The sequence below is a fragment of the Triticum aestivum genome, chromosome 5B (genome assembly GCF_018294505.1).
Source record: "Triticum aestivum cultivar Chinese Spring chromosome 5B, IWGSC CS RefSeq v2.1, whole genome shotgun sequence".
Classification (NCBI taxonomy): domain Eukaryota; kingdom Viridiplantae; phylum Streptophyta; class Magnoliopsida; order Poales; family Poaceae; genus Triticum; species Triticum aestivum.
The window spans coordinates 402,419,220-402,439,846 of record NC_057807.1 but is presented as its reverse complement, the minus strand read 5'-3'; positions in this window follow the sequence as shown (position 1 = coordinate 402,439,846).

Here is a 20,627-nt window from a genome sequence, read left to right as displayed (position 1 = left end):
TGAAAGGAAATCAGCTTAGATAGATGCAGGAAGGATACATGCCACTGGGTCAGGCCCGAGCGGCTTGGGGATGATGCAGCCTGAGGGGCACCCCCAGCAATGTAAACTAAAGACATAAGCAAAATGGATACATGCCGCAGGGACAAACCCACGCGACCTGGGAATGATGCAGCCCTGAGGGCGCTCTTGCTACGTCTTAAGCTTGCGTTGGTTTTCCTTGAAGAGGAAAGGGTGATGCATCAATAGTAGCATAAGTATTTCCCTCAGTTTTTGAGAACCAAGGTATCAATCCAGTAGGAGGCTCCTCAAAAGTCCCACGCACCTACACAAACAAACAAAGAACTCGCAACCAACGCAATAAAGGGGTTGTCAATCCCTTCACGGCCACTTGCGAAAGTGAGATCTGATAGAGATAGTATGATAAGATAAATATATTTTTGGTATTTTATAAGATAGATTGGAAAAGGTAAAGATGCAAATAAAAGTAGATTTAAAGCTTATATCATAAAAGATAGACCCGGGGGCCATAGGTTTCACTAGTGTCTTCTCTCGAGAGCATAAGTATTACGGTGGGTGACCAAATTACTGTCAAGCAATTGATAGAAAAGCGAATAATTATGAGATTATCTAGGTATTATCATGTATATAGGCATCACGTCCGTGACAAGTAGACCGACTCCTGCCTGCATCTACTACTATTACTCCACACGTTGACCGCTATCCGACATGCATCTAGAGTATTAAGTTCATAAGAACAGAGTAACGCATTAAGAAAGATGACATGATGTAGAGGCATAAACTCATGCAATATGATATAAACCCCATCTTTTTATCGTCGATGGCAACAATAAAATAAGTGCCTTGCCGCCCCTGCTGTCACTGGGAAAGGACACCGCAAGATTGAACCCAAAGCTAAGCACTTCTCCCATTGCAAGAAAGATCAATCTAGTAGGCCAAACCAAACTGATAATTTGAAGAGACTTGCAAAGATAACTCAGTCATACATAAAAGAATTCAGAGGAGATTCAAATATTTCTCATAGATAAACTTGATCATAAACCCATAATTCATCGGATCTCGACAAACACACCGCAAAAAGAGTTACATCGAATAGATCTCCAAGAAGATCGAGGAGAACATGGTATTGAGATCCAAAAAGAGAGAAGAAGCCATCTAGCTAATAACTATGGACCCGAAGGTCTGTGGTAAACTACTCACAACTCATTGGAGGGGCTGTGGTGTTGACGTAGAAGCCCTCCATGGTCGATTCCCCCTCCGGCGGAGCGCCAGCGAAGGCTCCAAGATGGGATCTCGCGGGTACAGATAGTTATGGTGGTGGAAATAGTTTTTCGTTGGCTCCCTGGATGTTCTCGGGGTACGTGGGTATATATAGGAGGAAGAAGTAGGTCGGTGGCCACCCGAGGGGCCCACAAGATAGGGGGGGCGCCCTGTAGGGGTGGGCGCGCCCTCCACCCTCGTGGCCGCCTCGGCTGCTTCTTGACTTGCACTCCAAGTCCTCTGGATCACGTTCGTTCCAAAAGTCACGCTCCCAAAGGTTTCATTCCGTTTGGACTCTGTTTGATATACCTTTTCTTTGAAATACTGAAATAGGCAAAAAACAGCAATACGGGCTCGGCCTCCGGTTAGTAGGTTAGTCCCAAAAATGATATAAATGTGTAAAGTAAAGCCCATAAACATCCCTAATGGGTAATATAATAGCATGGAACGATCAAAAATTATAGATACGTTGAAGACGTATCAAGCATCCCCAAGATTAATTCCTACTCGTCCTGGAGTAGGTAAATGATAAAAATAGAATTTTTGATGTGGGAAGCTACCTAGCATAATTCCCAATGTAATTCTCTTTATTGTGGCATGAATGTTCAGATCCAAATGATTCAAAATAAAAGTTCATATTGACATAAGAAATAGTAAACTTCAAGCATACTAATCAAAGCAATCATGTCTTCTCAAAATAACATAGCTAAAGAAAGTTCAACCCAACAAAATCATATAGTTAGGCTATGCTTCATTTTCGTCACACAAAAATGCTCCCAAGTTATACACCCCCGACGACAAGCCAAGCAATTGTTTCGTACTTAAGTAATCTCAAACTTTTTCAACTTTCACGCAATACATGAGCGTGAGCCATGGATATAGCACTATGGGTGGAATAGAATATGATGATTGGGATTGTGTGGAGAAGACAAAAAAGGAGAAAGTCTCACATTGACGAGGATAATCAACGGGCTATGGAGATGCCCATCAATTGATGTCAACATGAGGAGTATGGATTGCCATGAACGGATGCACTAGAGCTATAAATGAATGAAAGCTCAACAAAAGAAAACTAGTGGGTGTGCATCCAACTTGCTTGCTCACGAAGACCTAGGGCATTTTGAGGAAGCCCATTGTAGGAATATACAAGCCATGTTATATAATGAAAAATTCCCACTAGTATATGAAAGTGACAACATATGAGACTCGCTATATGAAGAACATGGTGCTACTTTGAAGCACAAGTGTGGAAAAAGAGATAGTAACATTGCACCCTTTTTAATTTTTTTAATTTTTTTCTTTTTCTCTTTTTGGGCCTTTTTTTTGGCCTTTCTTTTTTTTGGCCATTTTTTTTCTTTGGGGAAAATGCTCTAATAATGATGATCATCACACTTCTATTGATTTACAACTCATGAATTACAACTCAAAACTAGAACAAGATATGACTCTATATGAATGCCTCCGGTGGTGTACCGGGATGGGCAATGAATCAAGAGTCACATGTATGAAAATTATGCAAAGTGGCCTTGCCACAAATACGATATCAACTACATGATCATGCAATGGCAATATGACATTAGTAATGCGTGTCATGATGATAAACAAAACAGTGGAAAGTTGCATGGCAATATATCTCGGAATGGCTATGGAAATGCCATAATAGGTAGGTATGGTGGCTGTTTTGAGAAAGATATAAGGAGGTTTATGTGTGATAGAGCGTATCATATCACGGGGTTTGGATGCACCGGCGAAGTTTGCACTAACTCTCAAGGTGAGAAAGGGCCATGCACGGTACCGAAGAGGCTAGCAATGATGGAAAGGTAAAAGTTTGTATAATCCATGGTCTCAACATTAGTCAAAGGAACTCATATACTTATTGCAAAAATCTACAAGTCATCAAAAACCAAGCACTACGCGCATGCTCCTATAGGGATAGATTGGTAGGAAAAGACCATCGCTCGTCCCCAACCACACCTCATAAGGATGCACAATCTAAGAACACCTTATGTTTCAAATTTGTTACACAACTTTAACCATACGTGCATGCTACGGGACTTGCTAACTTCAACACAAGCATTCTTTAAATTCATAATCACCCAACTAGCATGACTTTAATATCACTACCTCCATATCTCAAAAAATTATCAAGTATCAAATTGATCATAACATCCAATTCACTTCCTATGATAGTTTTTATTATACCCAACTTGGATACCCACCATTCTAGGACCAATTTTATAACCATAGCAAATACCATGCTGTTCTAACAGACTCTCAAAATAATATAAGTGAAGCATGAGAGACTAGCAATTTCTACAAAATTAAGCCACCGCCGTGCTCTAAAAGATATAAGTGAAGCACTAGAGCAAAAACTATCTAGCTCAAAAGATATAAGTGAAGCACATAGAGTATTTTCATAAATTTCAATCAAGTGGGCTTCTCCCAAAAGGTGTGTACAGCAAGGATTATTGCGGAAAACTAAAAATAAAATACTAATATCATACAAGACGCTCCAAGCAAAACACATATCATGTGGCGAATAAAAATATAGCTCCAAGTAAAGTTACCGATAAATGAAGACGAAAGAGGGGATGCCTTCCGAGGGCATCCCCAAGCTTAGGCTTTTGGCTATTCTTGAATATCTTGGGGTTCCATGGGCATCCCCAAGCTTAGGCTCTTGCCACTCCTTATTCCATAGTCCATGAAATCTTTACCCAAAACTTGAAAACTTCACAACACAAAACTTAACAGGAAATCTCATAAGCTCCGTTAGTGAAAGAAAGCAAAACCACCACATAAGGTACTGTAATGAACTCATTCTTTATTTATATTGGTGTTAAACCTACTTTATTTCAAGTTCTCTATGGTTCATATCACTTAATACTAGCCATGGATGCATCAAAATAAGCAAACAACACACGAAAAACAGAATCTGTCAAAAACAGAACAGTCTGTAGCAATCTGTAACCCTCGAATAATTATGGAACTCTAAAAATCCTACCAACATAGGAAGTCCTGGGAAATTTGTATATTGATATACAGCAAAAAGAATCAACGCAAAAGCACGTTTCTGTGATTTAACAAAACTAATTTCGTGCGTGCAAAGTTTCTGCTTTTCAACAGAATCAAATTAACTATCACCATAGGTTATCCTATAGGTTCTACTTGGCAAAAACACTAATTAAAACATAAAAACACATATAAACAGAAGGTACATGAAAAATTTATTACTAAACAGAAGCAAAAACAAAAAACACAAATAAAATTGGGTTGCCTCTCAACTAGCGATATCGTTTAACGCCCCTAGCTAGGCATAAAAGCGAGGATAGATCTAAGTAGTGTCATCTTTGGCACTCAATTCATAAGTAGCTCGCATGATAGATTCATCAGGTAATTTGACTTTCTTTCTTGGAAAGTGCTCCATGCCTTTCCTTAATGGAAATTGGAATCTAATATTCCCTTCCTTCATATCTATAATCGCGCCAATCGTTCTAAGGAAAGGTCTACCAAGAATAATAGGGCAAGAAAGATTACAATCTATATCAAGAACGATAAAATCTATGGGCACCAAATTTCTATTTGCAACGATGAGAACATCATTGATCCTTCCCATTGGCTTTTTAATGGTGGAATCCGCAAGGTGCAAATTTAAAGAGCAACCATCAAGATCATGGAAACCTAGAATATCACATAAAGTTTTCCGAATCGTGGAAACACTAGCACCCAAATCACACAAAGCATAACACTCATGATCTTTAATTTTAATCTTTATAGTAGGTTCCCACTCATCATTAAGTTTTCTAGGTACAGAAACTTCCAAATTAAGTTTTTCATCAAAAGATTGCATCAAGGCATCAACAATAGGTTTGGTAAAAGCTTTATTTTGACTATAAGCATCAGGAAAATTCACAACAGATTGCAAGGAAATACAACCTTCTAAAGAACAATTATCATAATTAAATTCCTTGAAATCCAAGATAGTGGGTGCAATGCTATTTAAAGTCTTGACCTCTCCAATCCCACTTTTACCAAATTTAGCATCAAGATCTAAAAACTCTGAATCATTGGGACACCTTTTAACTAAAGTTGACTCTTCTCCAGTCCCATCATTATTAAGATTCATATTGCAAAACAAAGATCTAATAGGGGACACATCAATAACTTTAAGATCTTCATCATTAATTTTCATGGAAACTAGAAGAACATGCCTTTATAAAGCAATCTTACTTAGCGCGCAATCTAGTGGTTCTTTCTTTGCACTCATCAATGGAAATTCTCATTGCTTTGAGAGACTCATTGATATCATGCTTAGGTGGAGTAGATCTAAATTTAAGAGAATCAACATCAAGTGGAAGTCTATCAACGTTCCTAGCCAAATCATCAACTTTGAGCAATTTTTCTTCAAGCAAGGGATTAAAATTCTTTTGAGAGATCATAAATTCTTTCACAGTATTCTCAAAATCAGAGGGCATCTTATTAAAATTACCATAAGAATTATTGTAGGAATTTCCATAATTATTAGAGGAATTACTAGGGAACGGTATAGGATTAAAGTTTCCTCTATAAGCATTGTTTCCAAAACTATTCCTACCAACAAATTTCACATCCATAGATTCATTATTATTCTCAATCAAAGTAGACAAAGGCATATCATTAGGATCAAGAGGAGCACTCTTAGTAGCAAACAATTTCATAAGTTCATCCATCTTTCCACTCAAAACATTAATTTCTTCTATAGCATGCACTTTTTTACTAGTAGACCTTTCGGTGTGCCATTGAGAATAATTAGCCATAATATTATCAAGGAGTTTTGTAGCATCTCCTAAAGTGATTTCCATAAACGTGCCTCCCGCAGCCGAATCTAAAATATTTCTAGAAGCAAAATTCAATCCGGCATAAAAGTCTTGTATGATCATCCAGAAATTCAAACCATGAGTAGGGCAATTGTGAATCATCAATTTCATTCTTTCCCAAGATTGGGCAACATGCTCATGATCAAGTTGTTTAAAATTCATAATATCGTTCCTAAGAGTGATGATCTTAGAGGGAGGAAAATACTTAGAGATAAAAGCATCTTTGCACTTATTCCATGAATCAATACTATTTTTAGGCAAAGACGAAAACCAGACTTTAGCACGATCTCTAAGTGAAAACAGAAATAACTTCAATTTAACAATATCATCTTCCGTATCTTTCTTCTTTTGCATATCACACAAATCAACAAAGTTGTTTAGATGGGTAGCGGCATCTTCACTAGGAAGGCCGGCGAATTGATCTTTCATAACAAGATTCAGCAAAGCAGTATTGATTTCACAAGACTCAACATCATTAAGAGGAGCAATCGGAGTACTAAGGAAATCATTATTATTGGTATTGGAGAAATCACACCATTTGGTATTATCTTGCACCATGGCGACAAGTAATCCAACACACAAGCAAACACAAAAAGGCAAGCGAAAGAGAGCGAAGATTGGGAAAGAGAGGGCGAATAAAACGGCAAGGGTGAAGTGGGGGAGAGGAAAATGAGAGGGAAATGGCAAATAATGTAAATGCGAGGGAGATGAGTTTGTGATGGGTACTTGGTATGTCTTGACTTGAGCAAAGACCTCCCCGGCAACGGCGCCAGAAATCCTTCTTGCTACGTCTTCAGCTTGTGTTGGTTTTCCTTGAAGAGGAAAGGGTGATGCAGCAATAGTAGCGTAAGTATTTCCCTCAGTTTTTGAGAATCAATGTATCAATCCAGTAGGAGGCTCCTCAAAAGTCCCACGCACCTACACAAACAGACAAAGAACTCGCAACCAACGCAATAAAGGGGTTGCCAATCCCTTCACGACCACTTGTGAAAGTGAGATCTGATAGAGATAGTATGATAAGATAAATATATTTTTGGTATTTTATAAGATAGATTGGAAAAGTAAAGATGCAAATAAAAGTAGATTGAAAGCTTATATGATAAAAGATAGACCCGGGGGCCATAGGTTTCACTAGTGGCTTCTCTCGAGAGCATAAGTATTACGGTGGGTGAACAAATTACTGTCGTCCAATTGATAGAAAAGCGAATAATTATGAGATTATCTAGGTATGATCATGTGTATATGCATCACGTCCGTGACAAGTAGACCGACTCCTGCCTGCATCTACTACTATTATTCCACACATCGACCGCTATCCAGCATGCATCTAGAGTATTAAGTTCATAAGAACAGAGTAGCGCATTAAGAAAGATGACATGATCTAGAGGGATAAACTCATGCAATATGATATAAACCCCATCTTTTTATCCTCGATGGTAACAATACAATACATGCCTTGTTGCCCCTGCTGTCACTGGGAAAGGACACCGCAAGATTGAACCCAAAGCTAAGCACTTCTCCCATTGCAAGAAAGATCAATCTAGTAGGCCAAACCAAACTGATAATTCGAAGAGACTTGCAAAGATAACTCAATCATACATAAAAGAATTCAGAGGAGATTCAAATATTTCTCATAGATAAACTTGATCATAAACCCACAATTCATTGGATCTCGACAAACACACTGCAAAAAGAGTTACATCGAATAGATCTCCAAGAAGATCGAGGAGAACATGGTATTGAGATCCAAAAAGAGAGAAGAAGACATCTAGCTAATAACTATGGACCCGAAGGTCTGTGGTAAACTACTCACAACTCATCGTAGGGTCTATGGTGTTGATGTAGAAGCCCTCCGTGGTCGATTCCCCCTCCGGCGGAGCGCCGGCGAAGGCTCCAAGATGAGATCTCTCGGATACAAAAGGTTACGGTGGTGGAAATAGTTTTTCGTTGGCTCCCTGGATGTTCTCGGGGTACGTGGGTATATATAGGAGGAAGAAGTAGGTCAGTGGCTGCCCGAGGGGCCCGCGAGATAGGGGGCACGCCCTCCACCCTCGTGGCCGCCTCGGCTACTTCTTGACTTGCACTCCAAGTCCTCTAGATCACATTCGTTCCAAAAATCACGCTCCCGAAGGTTTCATTCCGTTTGGACTTCGTTTGATATTCCTTTTCTTCGAAATACTGAAATAGGCAAAAAAACAGCAATACGGGTTGGGCCGTCGGTTAGTAGATTAGTCCCAAAAATGATATAAATGTGTAAAGTAAAGCCCATAAACATCCAAAACGGGTAATATAATAGCATGGAACAATCAAAAATTATAGATACGTTGGAGACGTATCAGCTCCCAGCTGAAATGAACTCGAAAGATGTCACCTGATACCATTGTAGAGGGGGTGTTGGAGTAGCTGACAATGCGCGGTGAAGAGGCCGATCCTCACAAGCCACTAGAGCCCTGAGCCTCGGGAGGCTCTGGGGGTCCGGGCGGTTCCTCGAGGACCATCTCCATCTCCGCCAGAACCGCGTGGTGCCTGGCCTCCTGAGCTGCCAGAATGCTCCGCAGAAGATGCTGGTGAGTGGCAGCCGCGTTCGGCAGACCGAAAGGCATGCGAAAGTAGTTGTGTGGCGGACCCTCGCAGCGTCCCATGCGCGAAGGCCAGAAGTGCTCCTGAGACGCGACTCGACTGAGCCCTGGGTAGTTGATGCAGACGCGCTGCCCGCCATCCTCGCCTGGATGGGGAGCTACGCCAGGTAGGCGGCGATCGCCGCGTATGACTCTTGATTCCTGCAGCTCTTGAGTGGTCTTGGTGATGAACTCCTGAGGGTTGGGCCTTCCTTGCCCCATGCCTTCCCAAGGGAAACGTGCTACAAAGCATGCATCCAAGTGGTGCCCGAGCGCCTCCCTCGTGATCTTGGCAAAGTTTGAGGCCCTCCAGAAGAGAGCCCCCGAACCCTGCCCAAGGAGGGCGCTAGGCGCGCCTTCCTATGCGATGGAGGGAGGCGTCCCTTGCACGGGCGCGGATCCTGATGCGACACCTCCGGAGATGCCAACCACCTAAGGCCTTGAGATGGGTGATGTCTTCTTCTTGGGAACTGCCTTAGGAGGATTCTCGCTCCTGTTGTCTGGGTCCTCGATTGATGCGTCTTGGAAGGCGCGCTCGAGGGAGCACACCGCATCCTTCACTTTGCAGGAGACTGTGATGATTCCGCCGCTTCCCGGCATCTTGAGGACATTGTAACCATGGTGGCTCACTGTCATGAACTTGGCCAGGGCTGGATACCCGAGGATGGCATTTTATGGCAGGCGAATGTGGGCAACGTCAAAGTCGATGTGCTCGGTATGGTAGTTCTTGCACTGTCCGAAGGTGACAGGAAGGCGAACCTACCCTATTGGAGTGGTGGAGCCATCAGTGACTCATGAGAAAGGCTTGGTTGGCTAAAGTTGATCGTATGGCACTTGAAGGTTGTTGAACATCTCGACGGACAGAACATTGAGTCCTGCGCCGCCATCAATGAGAGTCCTAGTAACTTGCACGTTGCTGATGACTGGGGAATAGAATATTGGGAGGATGCCAGCCGTAGCCGCACACTTGAGCTGATCCGATGAGCTGAACGTGATGGCACACGTGGACCACCTGAGAGGGCGCGTGGCCTCAAGCTTGGGGAGGACTACATTCACCTCATGAGCAAACTGCTTGAAGATGCGCTGAGAGGCTGGGGCCTGGGATCCTCCCAAGATGCAAGCGATAGCACGTGGCTCCTGGAAGCCCCCAGCCCCCTCGTCCTGGTGGTGGTCGTTCTTCCTTCTTGGTGGTGGTGGCAAAGGAGGAAGGCCTGCGTTGCCCTGTGGGCGATCCTTGCGAGGCTGATCCCTCCAAGCCCCCTCGTGAGGCTGGTCCTGCCAGCAATCCTCATGTGGTCGGTCACGCCACTCCTGGCAAGGGCCTCGGTCGTCCCATCATCCTCCACCTCTTCCTCCTCCTCGGCCATAGCCCCGGTCGTTGCGCTCGGGGCGTCGACCGATGTGTCCTTCTCGAACGGCTCTGAGCTCTTGGCATTCGCTGGTGTTGTGGGTGTAGAGGTTGTGGTAGGCGCAGAATCGGTTGCCCTTGGACGACTCTGGCTGGTCCCTGCCGCGCTTCATGTCTAGTTCTGCTGCGAGCACAGCTGCTCCTTTGCGCTTTACGTCCTTGGCCTTGGCTTTCTTCTCTTCTGGGTCAGCAGCTCGAAGCTCGAGGAGGGAGAGGCACCCCTCCTCAGCACGCGCGCACTTGGTCGCCAGGTTGAACAGCTCCAGAGATGTGCATGGATCCTTGTGGATGGCAAGATCCTCCTTCATCTTGACACCGCAGGCGCCGTCAGAGAACGTTGAGATGATGGCCTCCTCGGTCACCTTGGGAATCTTGAGGCGAGTGTTGTTGAAGCGCTGGATGTACTTCTGCAGGGTCTCTCCCGGCTGTTGCTTGATGCGGCGCAGGTCACCCACGACTGGAGGACGGTCATGAGTGCCCTGGAAGTTGGAGATGAAACGGCTGCGCATCTCATCCCAGGAGGAGACGAGCCGGGAGGCAGGTTCAGGAGCCAGGTGCGGGCACCATCCTTGAGCGCCATGGGAAACCAGTTCACCATGACCTTTTCGTCTCCGTTGGCCGCCTTGATGCCCAGCTTGTAGAGCTACAGGAACTCTGCGGGGTCAGCGGTGCCGTCATAGCGAGGAGGCAGATCTGGCTTGAACTTGCCTGGCTAGGCGATGCCGCGCAGCTCGGTGGTGAAGGCGCGGCAGCCTGCTGTTGCCACCGGAGCTTTTTCCAGATGCGGGGCCTGCTCTTGATGGTTTCCGCGTGCTGCCGCCAGGGGCAGCACGGGGTCTTGGCGTGCTGGTGCGGGGATGCGGTCTTGACGCGCTGGAGCAGGGAGCACGCGAGCGCCTTCTTGGGGCCGAGGGATTTCTTGGCAGCTCCTTTCTTGTCGCGCGGGCGCTGGACGCGGCGGGTCTCGCCTAGGGGCCGCGCGCCTTGGGGCCAGGGTGCCTTCTTGGGGAGGAGGTGGCGGAGGCGCCTCTTGAGTTGCATCGCCCATGCAGGACAGAGGGCGAGGCAGCGAGAGGGACGGCGCAGGAGAGCCCCCTGCGGCGCTGACGAGCTCGGTGATGCGATCGAGCCACTCCTCGTAGAGGTCGTCGACGGGGAGGTAGTACAGGAGCTCACGTGCCAGGAGCAACGCGGCCTGCGCGTCCGTGGGAGCGCGACGGGCGTGAGACGAGGAACCGGCTGGAGTTAGCGATGGAGTGGCGATGCGGTCTTCCCGCCGCATCGAGGGATGCGGCGAAGATGCTTGCTGCTCATTCCCCGCCGGGCCGGTGGCGGCGTTGGCGGCAAGCGACAGAGAACGACGAGGAGGCCCACCGACGGGAGCCGTCTGGGCAACGCGGGCGGCAAGAGCAGCCCGACACTCGGCGCGAGCTCGGCGAGCGTCCGCCATGGATGCAATGAAGCGATGAAACGTAGAACCGCGGAAAGAAGATTATGGCGCACCCCTACCTGGCGCGCCAAATGTCGGATATCGGGTTCCGGCAAAACCCTTAAGGTTCGAACTGTGGGGTGAGCGCAAAGATCTTCTCCCTACCGATCCACGCCCCAAAACCTCGCCGTGAATCTAAGCTAACTAGATGAACAACACAAGGGACACAAGGTTTATACTGGTTCGGGCCACCGTCATGGTGTAATACCCTAATCCAGTGTGTGGTGTGGTGGATTTCCTCTGGGGCTGATGATGAACAGTACAGAGGAAGAACAGCCTCGCGAGAGGTGTTCTTGAGCTGGTGTGATGTTCTACCAGGGAAGGATTCGTTCGGGTCTGGCCGAGAACTCCCCTCCTACTCTTGTGGCTATCTCTATTTATAGGGGGCCTGGTCCTCTTCCCAAATATTGAGCGGGAAGGGAGCCAACAATGGCCATTTTGAAGCGGGACAGCTAGTACAAGCTATCCTGACTAAAGTTGGTCTTCGACTGCCAAAGGCACTGGCGATGATGCTGTCTTGGGCTCCACGGTGATCTCCATCCTGCTGCTCTGCTGGTCTTGGTCTTGTTGCACCAATATGGAAACCTTTGCCTGATGCCTCGGTACTCCGCGCCTGCACTTGCCCCCCTTGCACCAAAGAGGAAGCGAGGACACTATGATGGCTGACGCCCGCCTGGCGCCCGCCTGGTCTCGATCGTCATGGCTTGCGTCACGAGAACCTCATGAGGTACCCCTCACCTTGATCTCTCCGCCTCCTCGCGAGCCTGCCTGGTGAGGCCATCCCTGAGGAGGCCTTGTGTCGTCTGCCCCGCGAGGCTTGGCCCCTCGCGAGGGTCTTGAGTGTTTGTTGATGAAGACGGGTCGTACTGGGCCACTGCTTGAGCCACGCCGCAGGCCGCAGGCAAGAAAGTCTGGGGACCCCCGTTCCGAGAAAACCAACAAGGAGAAACTCTTTGCTCTACTGGTTGGGGTGAAGATACCCCGAACAAGCCCCTCAAAGGATTAGTTTCCATAGTAACAAGTGACAGTAAATTTCAGCACACTATATAAATGTTTTCTTACCAAGTTCCACTTACCAAAGGCGCTTCACTCCCCGGCAACGGTGCCAGAAAAGAGTCTTGATGACCCAAAATTGTAGGGGATCTATCATAGTCCTTTCGATAAGTAAGCGTGTCGAACCCAACGAGGAGCAGAAGGAAATGAAGATCGGTTTTCAGTAAGGTATTCTCTACAAGCACTGAAATTGTAGGTAACAGATAGTTTTGTGATAAGATAATTTGTAACGGGTAACAAGCAATGAAAGTAAGCAAGGTGCAGCAAGGTGGCCCAATCCTTTTTGTAGCAAAGGACAAGCCTAGACAAATTCTTATACAGAGAAAATCGCTCCCGAGGACACATGGGAATTATCGTCAAGCTAGTTTTCATCGCTCATATGATTCGCGTTCGTTACTTTAATAATTTGATATGTGGGTGGACCAGTGCTTGGGTACTGCCCTTTTTTGGACAAGCATCCCACTTATGATTAACCCCTATTGCAAGCATCCGCAACTACAAAAGGGAGTATTAAGGTAAACCTAACCATAGCATGAAACATATGGATCCAAATCAGCCCCTTACGAAGCAACTTATAAACTAGGGTTTAAGCTTTTGTCACTCTAGCAACCCATCATCTACTTATTACTTCCCAATGCCTTCCTCTAGGCCCAAATAATGGTGAAGTGTCACGTAGTCGACGTTCACATAACACCACTAGAGAGACACAACATACATCTCATCAAAATATCGAACGAATACCAAATTCACATGACTACTAATAGCAAGACTTCACCCATGTCCTCAAGAACAAACATAACTACTCACAAAGCATATTCATGTTCATAATCAGAGGGGTATTAATATGCATTAAGGATCTGAACATATGATCTTCCACCAAATAAACCAACTAGCATCAACTACAAGGAGTAATCAACACTACTAGTAACCCACAGGTACCAATCTGAGGTTTGGGTACAAAGATCTGATACAAGAGATGAATTAGGGTTTGAGAGGAGATGGTGTTGGTGAAGATGTTGATGGAGATTGACCCCCTCCTGATGAGAGGATTGTTGGTGATGACGATGGTGATGATTTCCCCCTCCCGGAGGGAAGTTTCCCCAACAGAACAGCTCCGCCGGAGCCCTAGATTGGTTCCGCCAAGGTTCCGCCTCGTGGTGGTGGAGTTTCATTCCGTAAGCTTGCTTCTGATTTTTTCAGGGTAAAAGACTTCATTTAAACCTATATGGTTGCTAGAGAACTTGGCTCCCCAGCGATCCCTCGTGAAATGCATTCTTGACCGTTGGATCTTGGTCAACGCTTCATCTCCTTCGTCCAATGTTCACCTCGAGGTAGATCTGGATTGACCTTGTGGTTCTTTTTCTTACCCAATGACTGGTGGGCTCGTCGCTCACGGCGATTGGCTGGGTGAGGTGTAGAGACATGACAAGGGATTCACGCCCTCTCTGTGTGCGCCGCGTGCTCTGTTTGCAGGAGCGTGGGCCTCCAGCCCAATCCCCTCGCCTGCATGCCGCACCCCTCCCTCCCACGACCTCTCTCCCTTGTCAGCCGTCACAGCAGAGGCCACAAACCCTACCCCCTCCCACTCGCCGCCTCTCCTCCTGCTTCCCCACCATTGCTGCGATTTCTCTACAGGCTACCACAGATCCATGCCACGTTGTCGTCGGCCCATCGCTTAGGTTGGCGGCGCCTGGATCGGGAAGCAGCGGGGTTTGTGCAGCGGCAAATGCGTGCCAGGTCGGCTGTGGAGGGAGGTTCGCCGGCCGGAGCAGCGGTAGCATGGAGGCTCAATCGGCCGTGGAAGGAGGCTCGTTGGCCGGAGCGGCATGAACAATTGCAGCCGCTACTGGTTGGCCCAACGCACTCTCCTCTGCCATGCATGCACGCTCGAGATGGGTAGCTACGCCGTTGCTAGCGGCAAGTTCAGCGGCCGCCGCCTCCTCTCCTCTTCGAATCAAGTAAGCTCTCACCTGAGTGTATCGGCGGTTGTCGTGCCCTCAACTATGGTGAAGCACCAGGTCCAGGTGAGCTCTTCCTTCAACCTAGGTGTGTGATTTTTTGTTCTCTCATCTATTTTTCTACTTAGTTTCATTCTAAAGTGTGCAGATTGTTGTGCCTTATTAGGGAGGACAATATTTCTTGAAGGACTCATTAGGCCCTGAATATTTAGCTGGTAAGTTACCATATTTCTTTGATTCATCTATGGTTGTTGACCATTTGTCGTGTGGGAATAAGCTTCTTGGTTGTTTTGGTGAGCCAGTAGGCATTTTCTTGCAAGAAAGAGAGGTTTGCATTAGACATAGCTTGGGTTGTTCATTTCAAAGTTTTCTTTTTTGGATATTTTTGTGTTTACAAGAAATAGCAATGTTGCATAAGACACTTGCCATGAGTTTCCTGTTACATGATTTAATTGCTCGGCTCTTTTCGTCGGGCCATGGTTTAATTTCCACTACTGTTAAGCCTGCGTGGTGTGTATCATTAGGGTAGCATCGATGTGGCGCTTGCTTCGGTCCAATTACGTCAGCAGATAAACATGGTGGTTATTATTATTTGAATTGATGCCTGGCCTTCTAAACTAACATATCTGCATGAATTTCCAGATCCGAGTCGGAGCAGTGGAATAGCTGAAATTTTATACCGGCGAGATAATTATTGTGCTTGGTCAGAGAGGTGTCAGAGCCTTCTAGCAGTTCCAATTAGGTATCATTTCCATTGCACTTGACTTCTGCTGTAGTAAGATGCAAATCTCACCCCTCTTCTTTTTGCCGCAGGACCTTGTGGCTTGCATGCTTTTTTTGCCAAGAAGAAAATTATTGTTTGAAGGAGAAGACTTATAATAACATAAAACATAATATGCAAAAGTGATTGCCCGTTGCGCCAAACATCCTCTTCCTCCATTATATTGCTTCCTCAGTAACTTGAATTGATGTTTTCTAGGATTATTAGAATTTACACATTCCTGATTATCCGGTTGAGCAATCTTCTGTTTTAATATCGATAATATGAGAGTAATGAGGCTGCAAGAGTTGTCTTTGATTTTTCTGAATTCTTTTGTCAGTACTTCATGCTATTTTGAATTTTTGATTTTCCATTGCTTTAACACTCTTCACTTTTGCTGTTGGTTTACATTTGTTTTGTATCTTTATGTACTGGAGTTCCTTTTCTTTTGGTGAAAAGAGTACACAGATGATATTCTTCCTTTTTCACCATGTTATTTAACTCTGAATTGATTTAAGTTAACCGTGATGTTTTGGTACCTTTTCCCCCTAAAAACAATGTCTCGGGACAAGTAAGCGCTATTCTCCTCGGTCTTCTGATTTATATCTCTACCCCTTGTCCCATGTTTCTCTGCTTATTCTCCCGATTCTTTTGTTTTTTGTGTTTGTCAAAGTCGCCTGCTCTGGTGCTCCAGAGTGTTATTTGCAGGTGTTGATCTTGCTACAAGTTGATGCTTTGGTTTATCACTGGAGAAAAATGCACGCATGTTGTTGTTGCATCTGACGATTCCTTTTAGTTGAACAAATCTGGCTTTATTTTGTCCTTTTTGTTATCTATTTATTATTGTTAATTGCCCAGAGTGATTGTTCCCAAAGTAGTCTTGAACAATCAATCATTTGCAGGTATTTATCTAAGCAATTGCGGCTTTGGTTTCCTTGCCACCTTTCTTTTGGAAATGGAAGTTACTGTTTCTTCCTAGGTGAGCTGAGGTGATAACTGAACTCTCTTCTTGCACTAGCAATCCATCTATTTTGATTTCACAATCATGGTTCTTCCGTTATGCTCTTATGATTTTATACATGCCAACAAGCATCCACATGATTTGTTCTTTACTTCTTCACATATTAGCATGTTTTCCCACAAAAATACACACGCCGCAGCAAGCCGCGGCAATCGTGTTCTCAAGTTTTAAAGCGTATAAGATAAGAGCATGTATCTTAGTTATTTTGGCACTGCCATCCTTTACATTATAGGGTGTCTACATATGCAAATTTGCAAGTTAAATTTGTCACACCTTTGAAACATGTAGTTGTTTACTATTCTCTTAAATCTTTAAACTATGTGCTCCATTCCTTTAATTTCAGAACTAGGAAGGTGCGGATAATAAGATTTGTTGGCAGAGGCTACCTGCACATGTGTAAACAGTGGCTATGGTGGCTCAAAGGGAAGCGGTGGTTGTTCCATGGAAAACACGGAACTTAGTGATGTACTTTTTGTTTCTAAATTTTGTTCACTCATTAAATTTTAAGCAAGAAAATCCACTAACCTACAAAAGTTCTTCCAACAAATATTTTTGTGTGTGCAGCTAAGATCGATTATCCTATTCATTCATTGCACACTGTTATTCTTCAGGACCAGCGAAGCGCAAAGTCATGTACAAGGTGGGGGTTGCACTAATCAGGATCACTTTGTCCCAGTTCTCTCTTTTGGTATCTTGATCCTGTTTCTTCCTAGTTCGCAGATGATTCACTTATGAAATTCATTTTCTTGCCAACTTTTTAGGGATAAGCTGGTCAATGAAGGAAATTCTAAAAGAAAGCGACTACAAGCAACATTTGAAGGTATGATTTGTATTATGTTACTACAGAAACTAATATCATGGTCTGCTATTGGGAATCATGAGTTTCTTGACAATGAGACCCATTACATTTTCTTTTCATAAAAATTCCTTGGAAGAGATTGCAAAGTTTAACGAGCATGTCCCTTTTACATCTCTTTATAGTGTGTTTTCTTTTGGTTTCACAACATTTGAAAGTTTAGGTTTTTTACAGGCTGTGTATAGTATAGCAGGTATTGATAATGAAATATGAATGTCCGTTCTTGTCCGCTCCTGATCTCAGTAGACTTGTGTGATGTGCTCTAGATCCTTTCTCTTTTTTCGTTAAATGATTATCTGACTGAGGAAAGCATGTTCTTAATTAGGTTGCCACTATAAAACTTGTTTTGGGTTTTTTCATTGTAAAATACAGAGCTTCCAAATGGTTTGATCCTGGAAATAAGTTACCAATTTTCGGTGTGTGGTGAGCTGGGAGCCGGGGTCATCCTTCTCACCACCAGTTGGACATACTATTTCAGCCACCATGTTGAGCAATATAAAAGTGTTCTCTATTTCAGAGAGCAACAACACGAGATTGTGCCCCCTCTTGCTCCACATGCATGTTGCTGTAATTAGTATATCAACAGATTAAATCATGGACTATATCTCTGTTTCATACTACCTCCATTCATAAATAGATAGCTTCCTAGAGGTTGTGCAGTCCTAAGGCCAACCACACTATTGCCTGTTAAAGGGTATTGAGTGCATCAAGCCTAATTTTCTATTGAACAGATTTTTTTTTGTAATCTATTAGTGTTAGAACAATACAAATTTTCCTATTTTGCAGAAACTAACTTAGTGCTTCCCTCTTTCGGGTTTGTAATTCAGCAATTCTTTTCCTTAGTTGCAAACTGAATTGTTCGTCGTTGCTATTTGGTTTCCCTTCTGTCTGTGGTGTGTTAATGATCTGACTAGAATTCAAGAAAACAATATTCCATGCAAGCCTCCAGCTTATGTGCGGTAGGGATAGACTCGACATAGAAAAGTTTCTCTTTGGCTGCTCTGATTTTGACCCAAGACCCTTGGAGTTTGTTTGGCCTCATTGTCAAAAGTGTGCATCAGTTAGTTATGACCTCATTTCTTCAGTGAGATTTTTTCCACCACGAAGGTTCATCCTTACATTTGGTTTATTACCCTACTCTCTGTGCATGATTTCTGCTGCATATTTTTTATGACGATGGATTTCCGTATTTATTATTCTACAGGATATCCCCGAGGATGATAGGGAATGGTCCAACTAAAAGAACATAATTGTATCAGGTAAGCACAATAATTTGTTGATCTTCGCAAGTAAAGATGAAGAAATCATGTTCCTCACTTTGGTGTGTGTGACATGAAACATTATTTCCTAAGTAAAGAAATTCCTTTGCTTGACATTGGAATAAAAAATTTGAGCAGATATATATTTCATTGGCCATGATCTTTCTTTTTCTTTGTATCGAGGTTCATGCTTACTCAATATATATCATGTTGTGATCCTGTCTGATTTGTTCATACTTAATTTCTTTTCTTCATCCCATTGTTTTATTGATAGATGATAAAGAATGCATCATCATAGTATTTTTATTATTATTTAAAATATGTATGGGGTTAGTCATCTGCATTCTAGAACGATATTTTCTTTAATATAGCAAAACTGAACCAGGTTAGTTCTTTTTTTGACAGATAAGGCACCATGTCCGACTTCATAAATAAGGCCATCAATGGCAATCAAACCACACTGAAGTTGAGTTAAAAGGTTACAAAACAAAGCTGCCTGATATGGAATACACACTATTTTCATTTTCATTAACATGAATCTTCCATTAACGTACTTTGTAATGCAGCGGGGGCATCACCAATATTTTCTTGAAGAGGTATAATCATTGATAATATCTTTACAGTTTGTCCTTTGTTTCAGATGACATAAGGCACACATGATATTATCCTGTTGGTCTGTTGTTTGGCGTTGGACCATGGACACAAGGTTCATATAAAATTCTTTGGATACAGAGAATTGTGAGCTCTGAATTGTTGAAAAATTGTCCTCCATAGTTTTGTATGAGTCAGTTTGTGTTTCTGCATTCTTAGCAGTTGTCGTCCTTGAATAATTTAAGTTAAAGCTAAGATCGAGATAGGGTGAGAGAGGTAATAAACTGTGGCTACATAGTTTGCGAATGAAAAATTGTCATTGGAGAAGCACATGATAAATGAATATGAGAAAGGCATCACACTCGAGTTTAGAGAAGAAAAAGGATACAAGGACAAAGATAGATCATTATCCTGCTCTGAAGCTAAAACTTTTTGTGGGATCAATGTTACTTGATTCTGTATTATGGAAGTATGACTTGGTCATATATATTTACATCAATGTTGTCAAGTTGTGGTTTAGCAATAGGCATAACTTCCTATCAAGGTACTTCTTTTGAATATATCGTTGTTTTTAAGCTTGCAATTTCTATGTGGACCTACACTCGCGAGCATAGATTTTTTTTCAATGTGTACATGGATTCAGCAGACCTGTGTGCTATTTGGCACAACGGGTCACACACATCATGGTTTGTGGGCTGGGCTAGGTAGCACAACACAAAGAGTTTTTTTTTCATGCACATGGAAAATAAAAGTTTGGTGCTGCTAAAAAATACATCCTTAACTAGTCTATACATTTTATACACATATGTTTTTTCTAACTTAGATTTCTCATCGCGATAACCATATTTTCAACTAAAACAATGCTTCCTTAGCTGGTAAACATATTTCGGACTTGTTTCAGACCACGGCAGACTCTAGGCTTATACTTTTTTTTTCAAACTCGGATTTCGTAGCGCGGTAAACATATTTCCAATATAACACGGTTTAACACATGAGCTTTCTACTATCAATATCGAATATGTCCTTGCAAAATGAAACTATTTTCATTGACAACATGGTTTAGTGGGTCTCTGTGCCATTTGGCGCAACGGGTCAACTAGTATAGCAGAAGATGGGCATCGGAGGGCTGCTAGGTGGCCCACGAGGCAGGGGGCGCCCCCAGGGGGGTAGGGCGCGCCCCCCACCCTCGTGGGTGGTGGGTGGCCCCCCTCAGGTATTTCTTCCACTGAATATTTTTTATTAATTCCCAAAATGACTTTCGTGGAGTTTCAGGACTTTCGGAGCTGTGCAGAATAGGTCTCCAATATTTGCTCCTTTTCCAGCCCAGAATCCAGCTGTCGGCATTCTCCCTCTTCATGTAAACCTTGTAAAATAAAAGAGAGTGTCCATAAGTATTGTGACATAACGTGTAATGACAGTCCATAATGCAATAAATATCGATATAAAAGTATGATGCAAAATGGACGTATCACCCTCCCGGAGG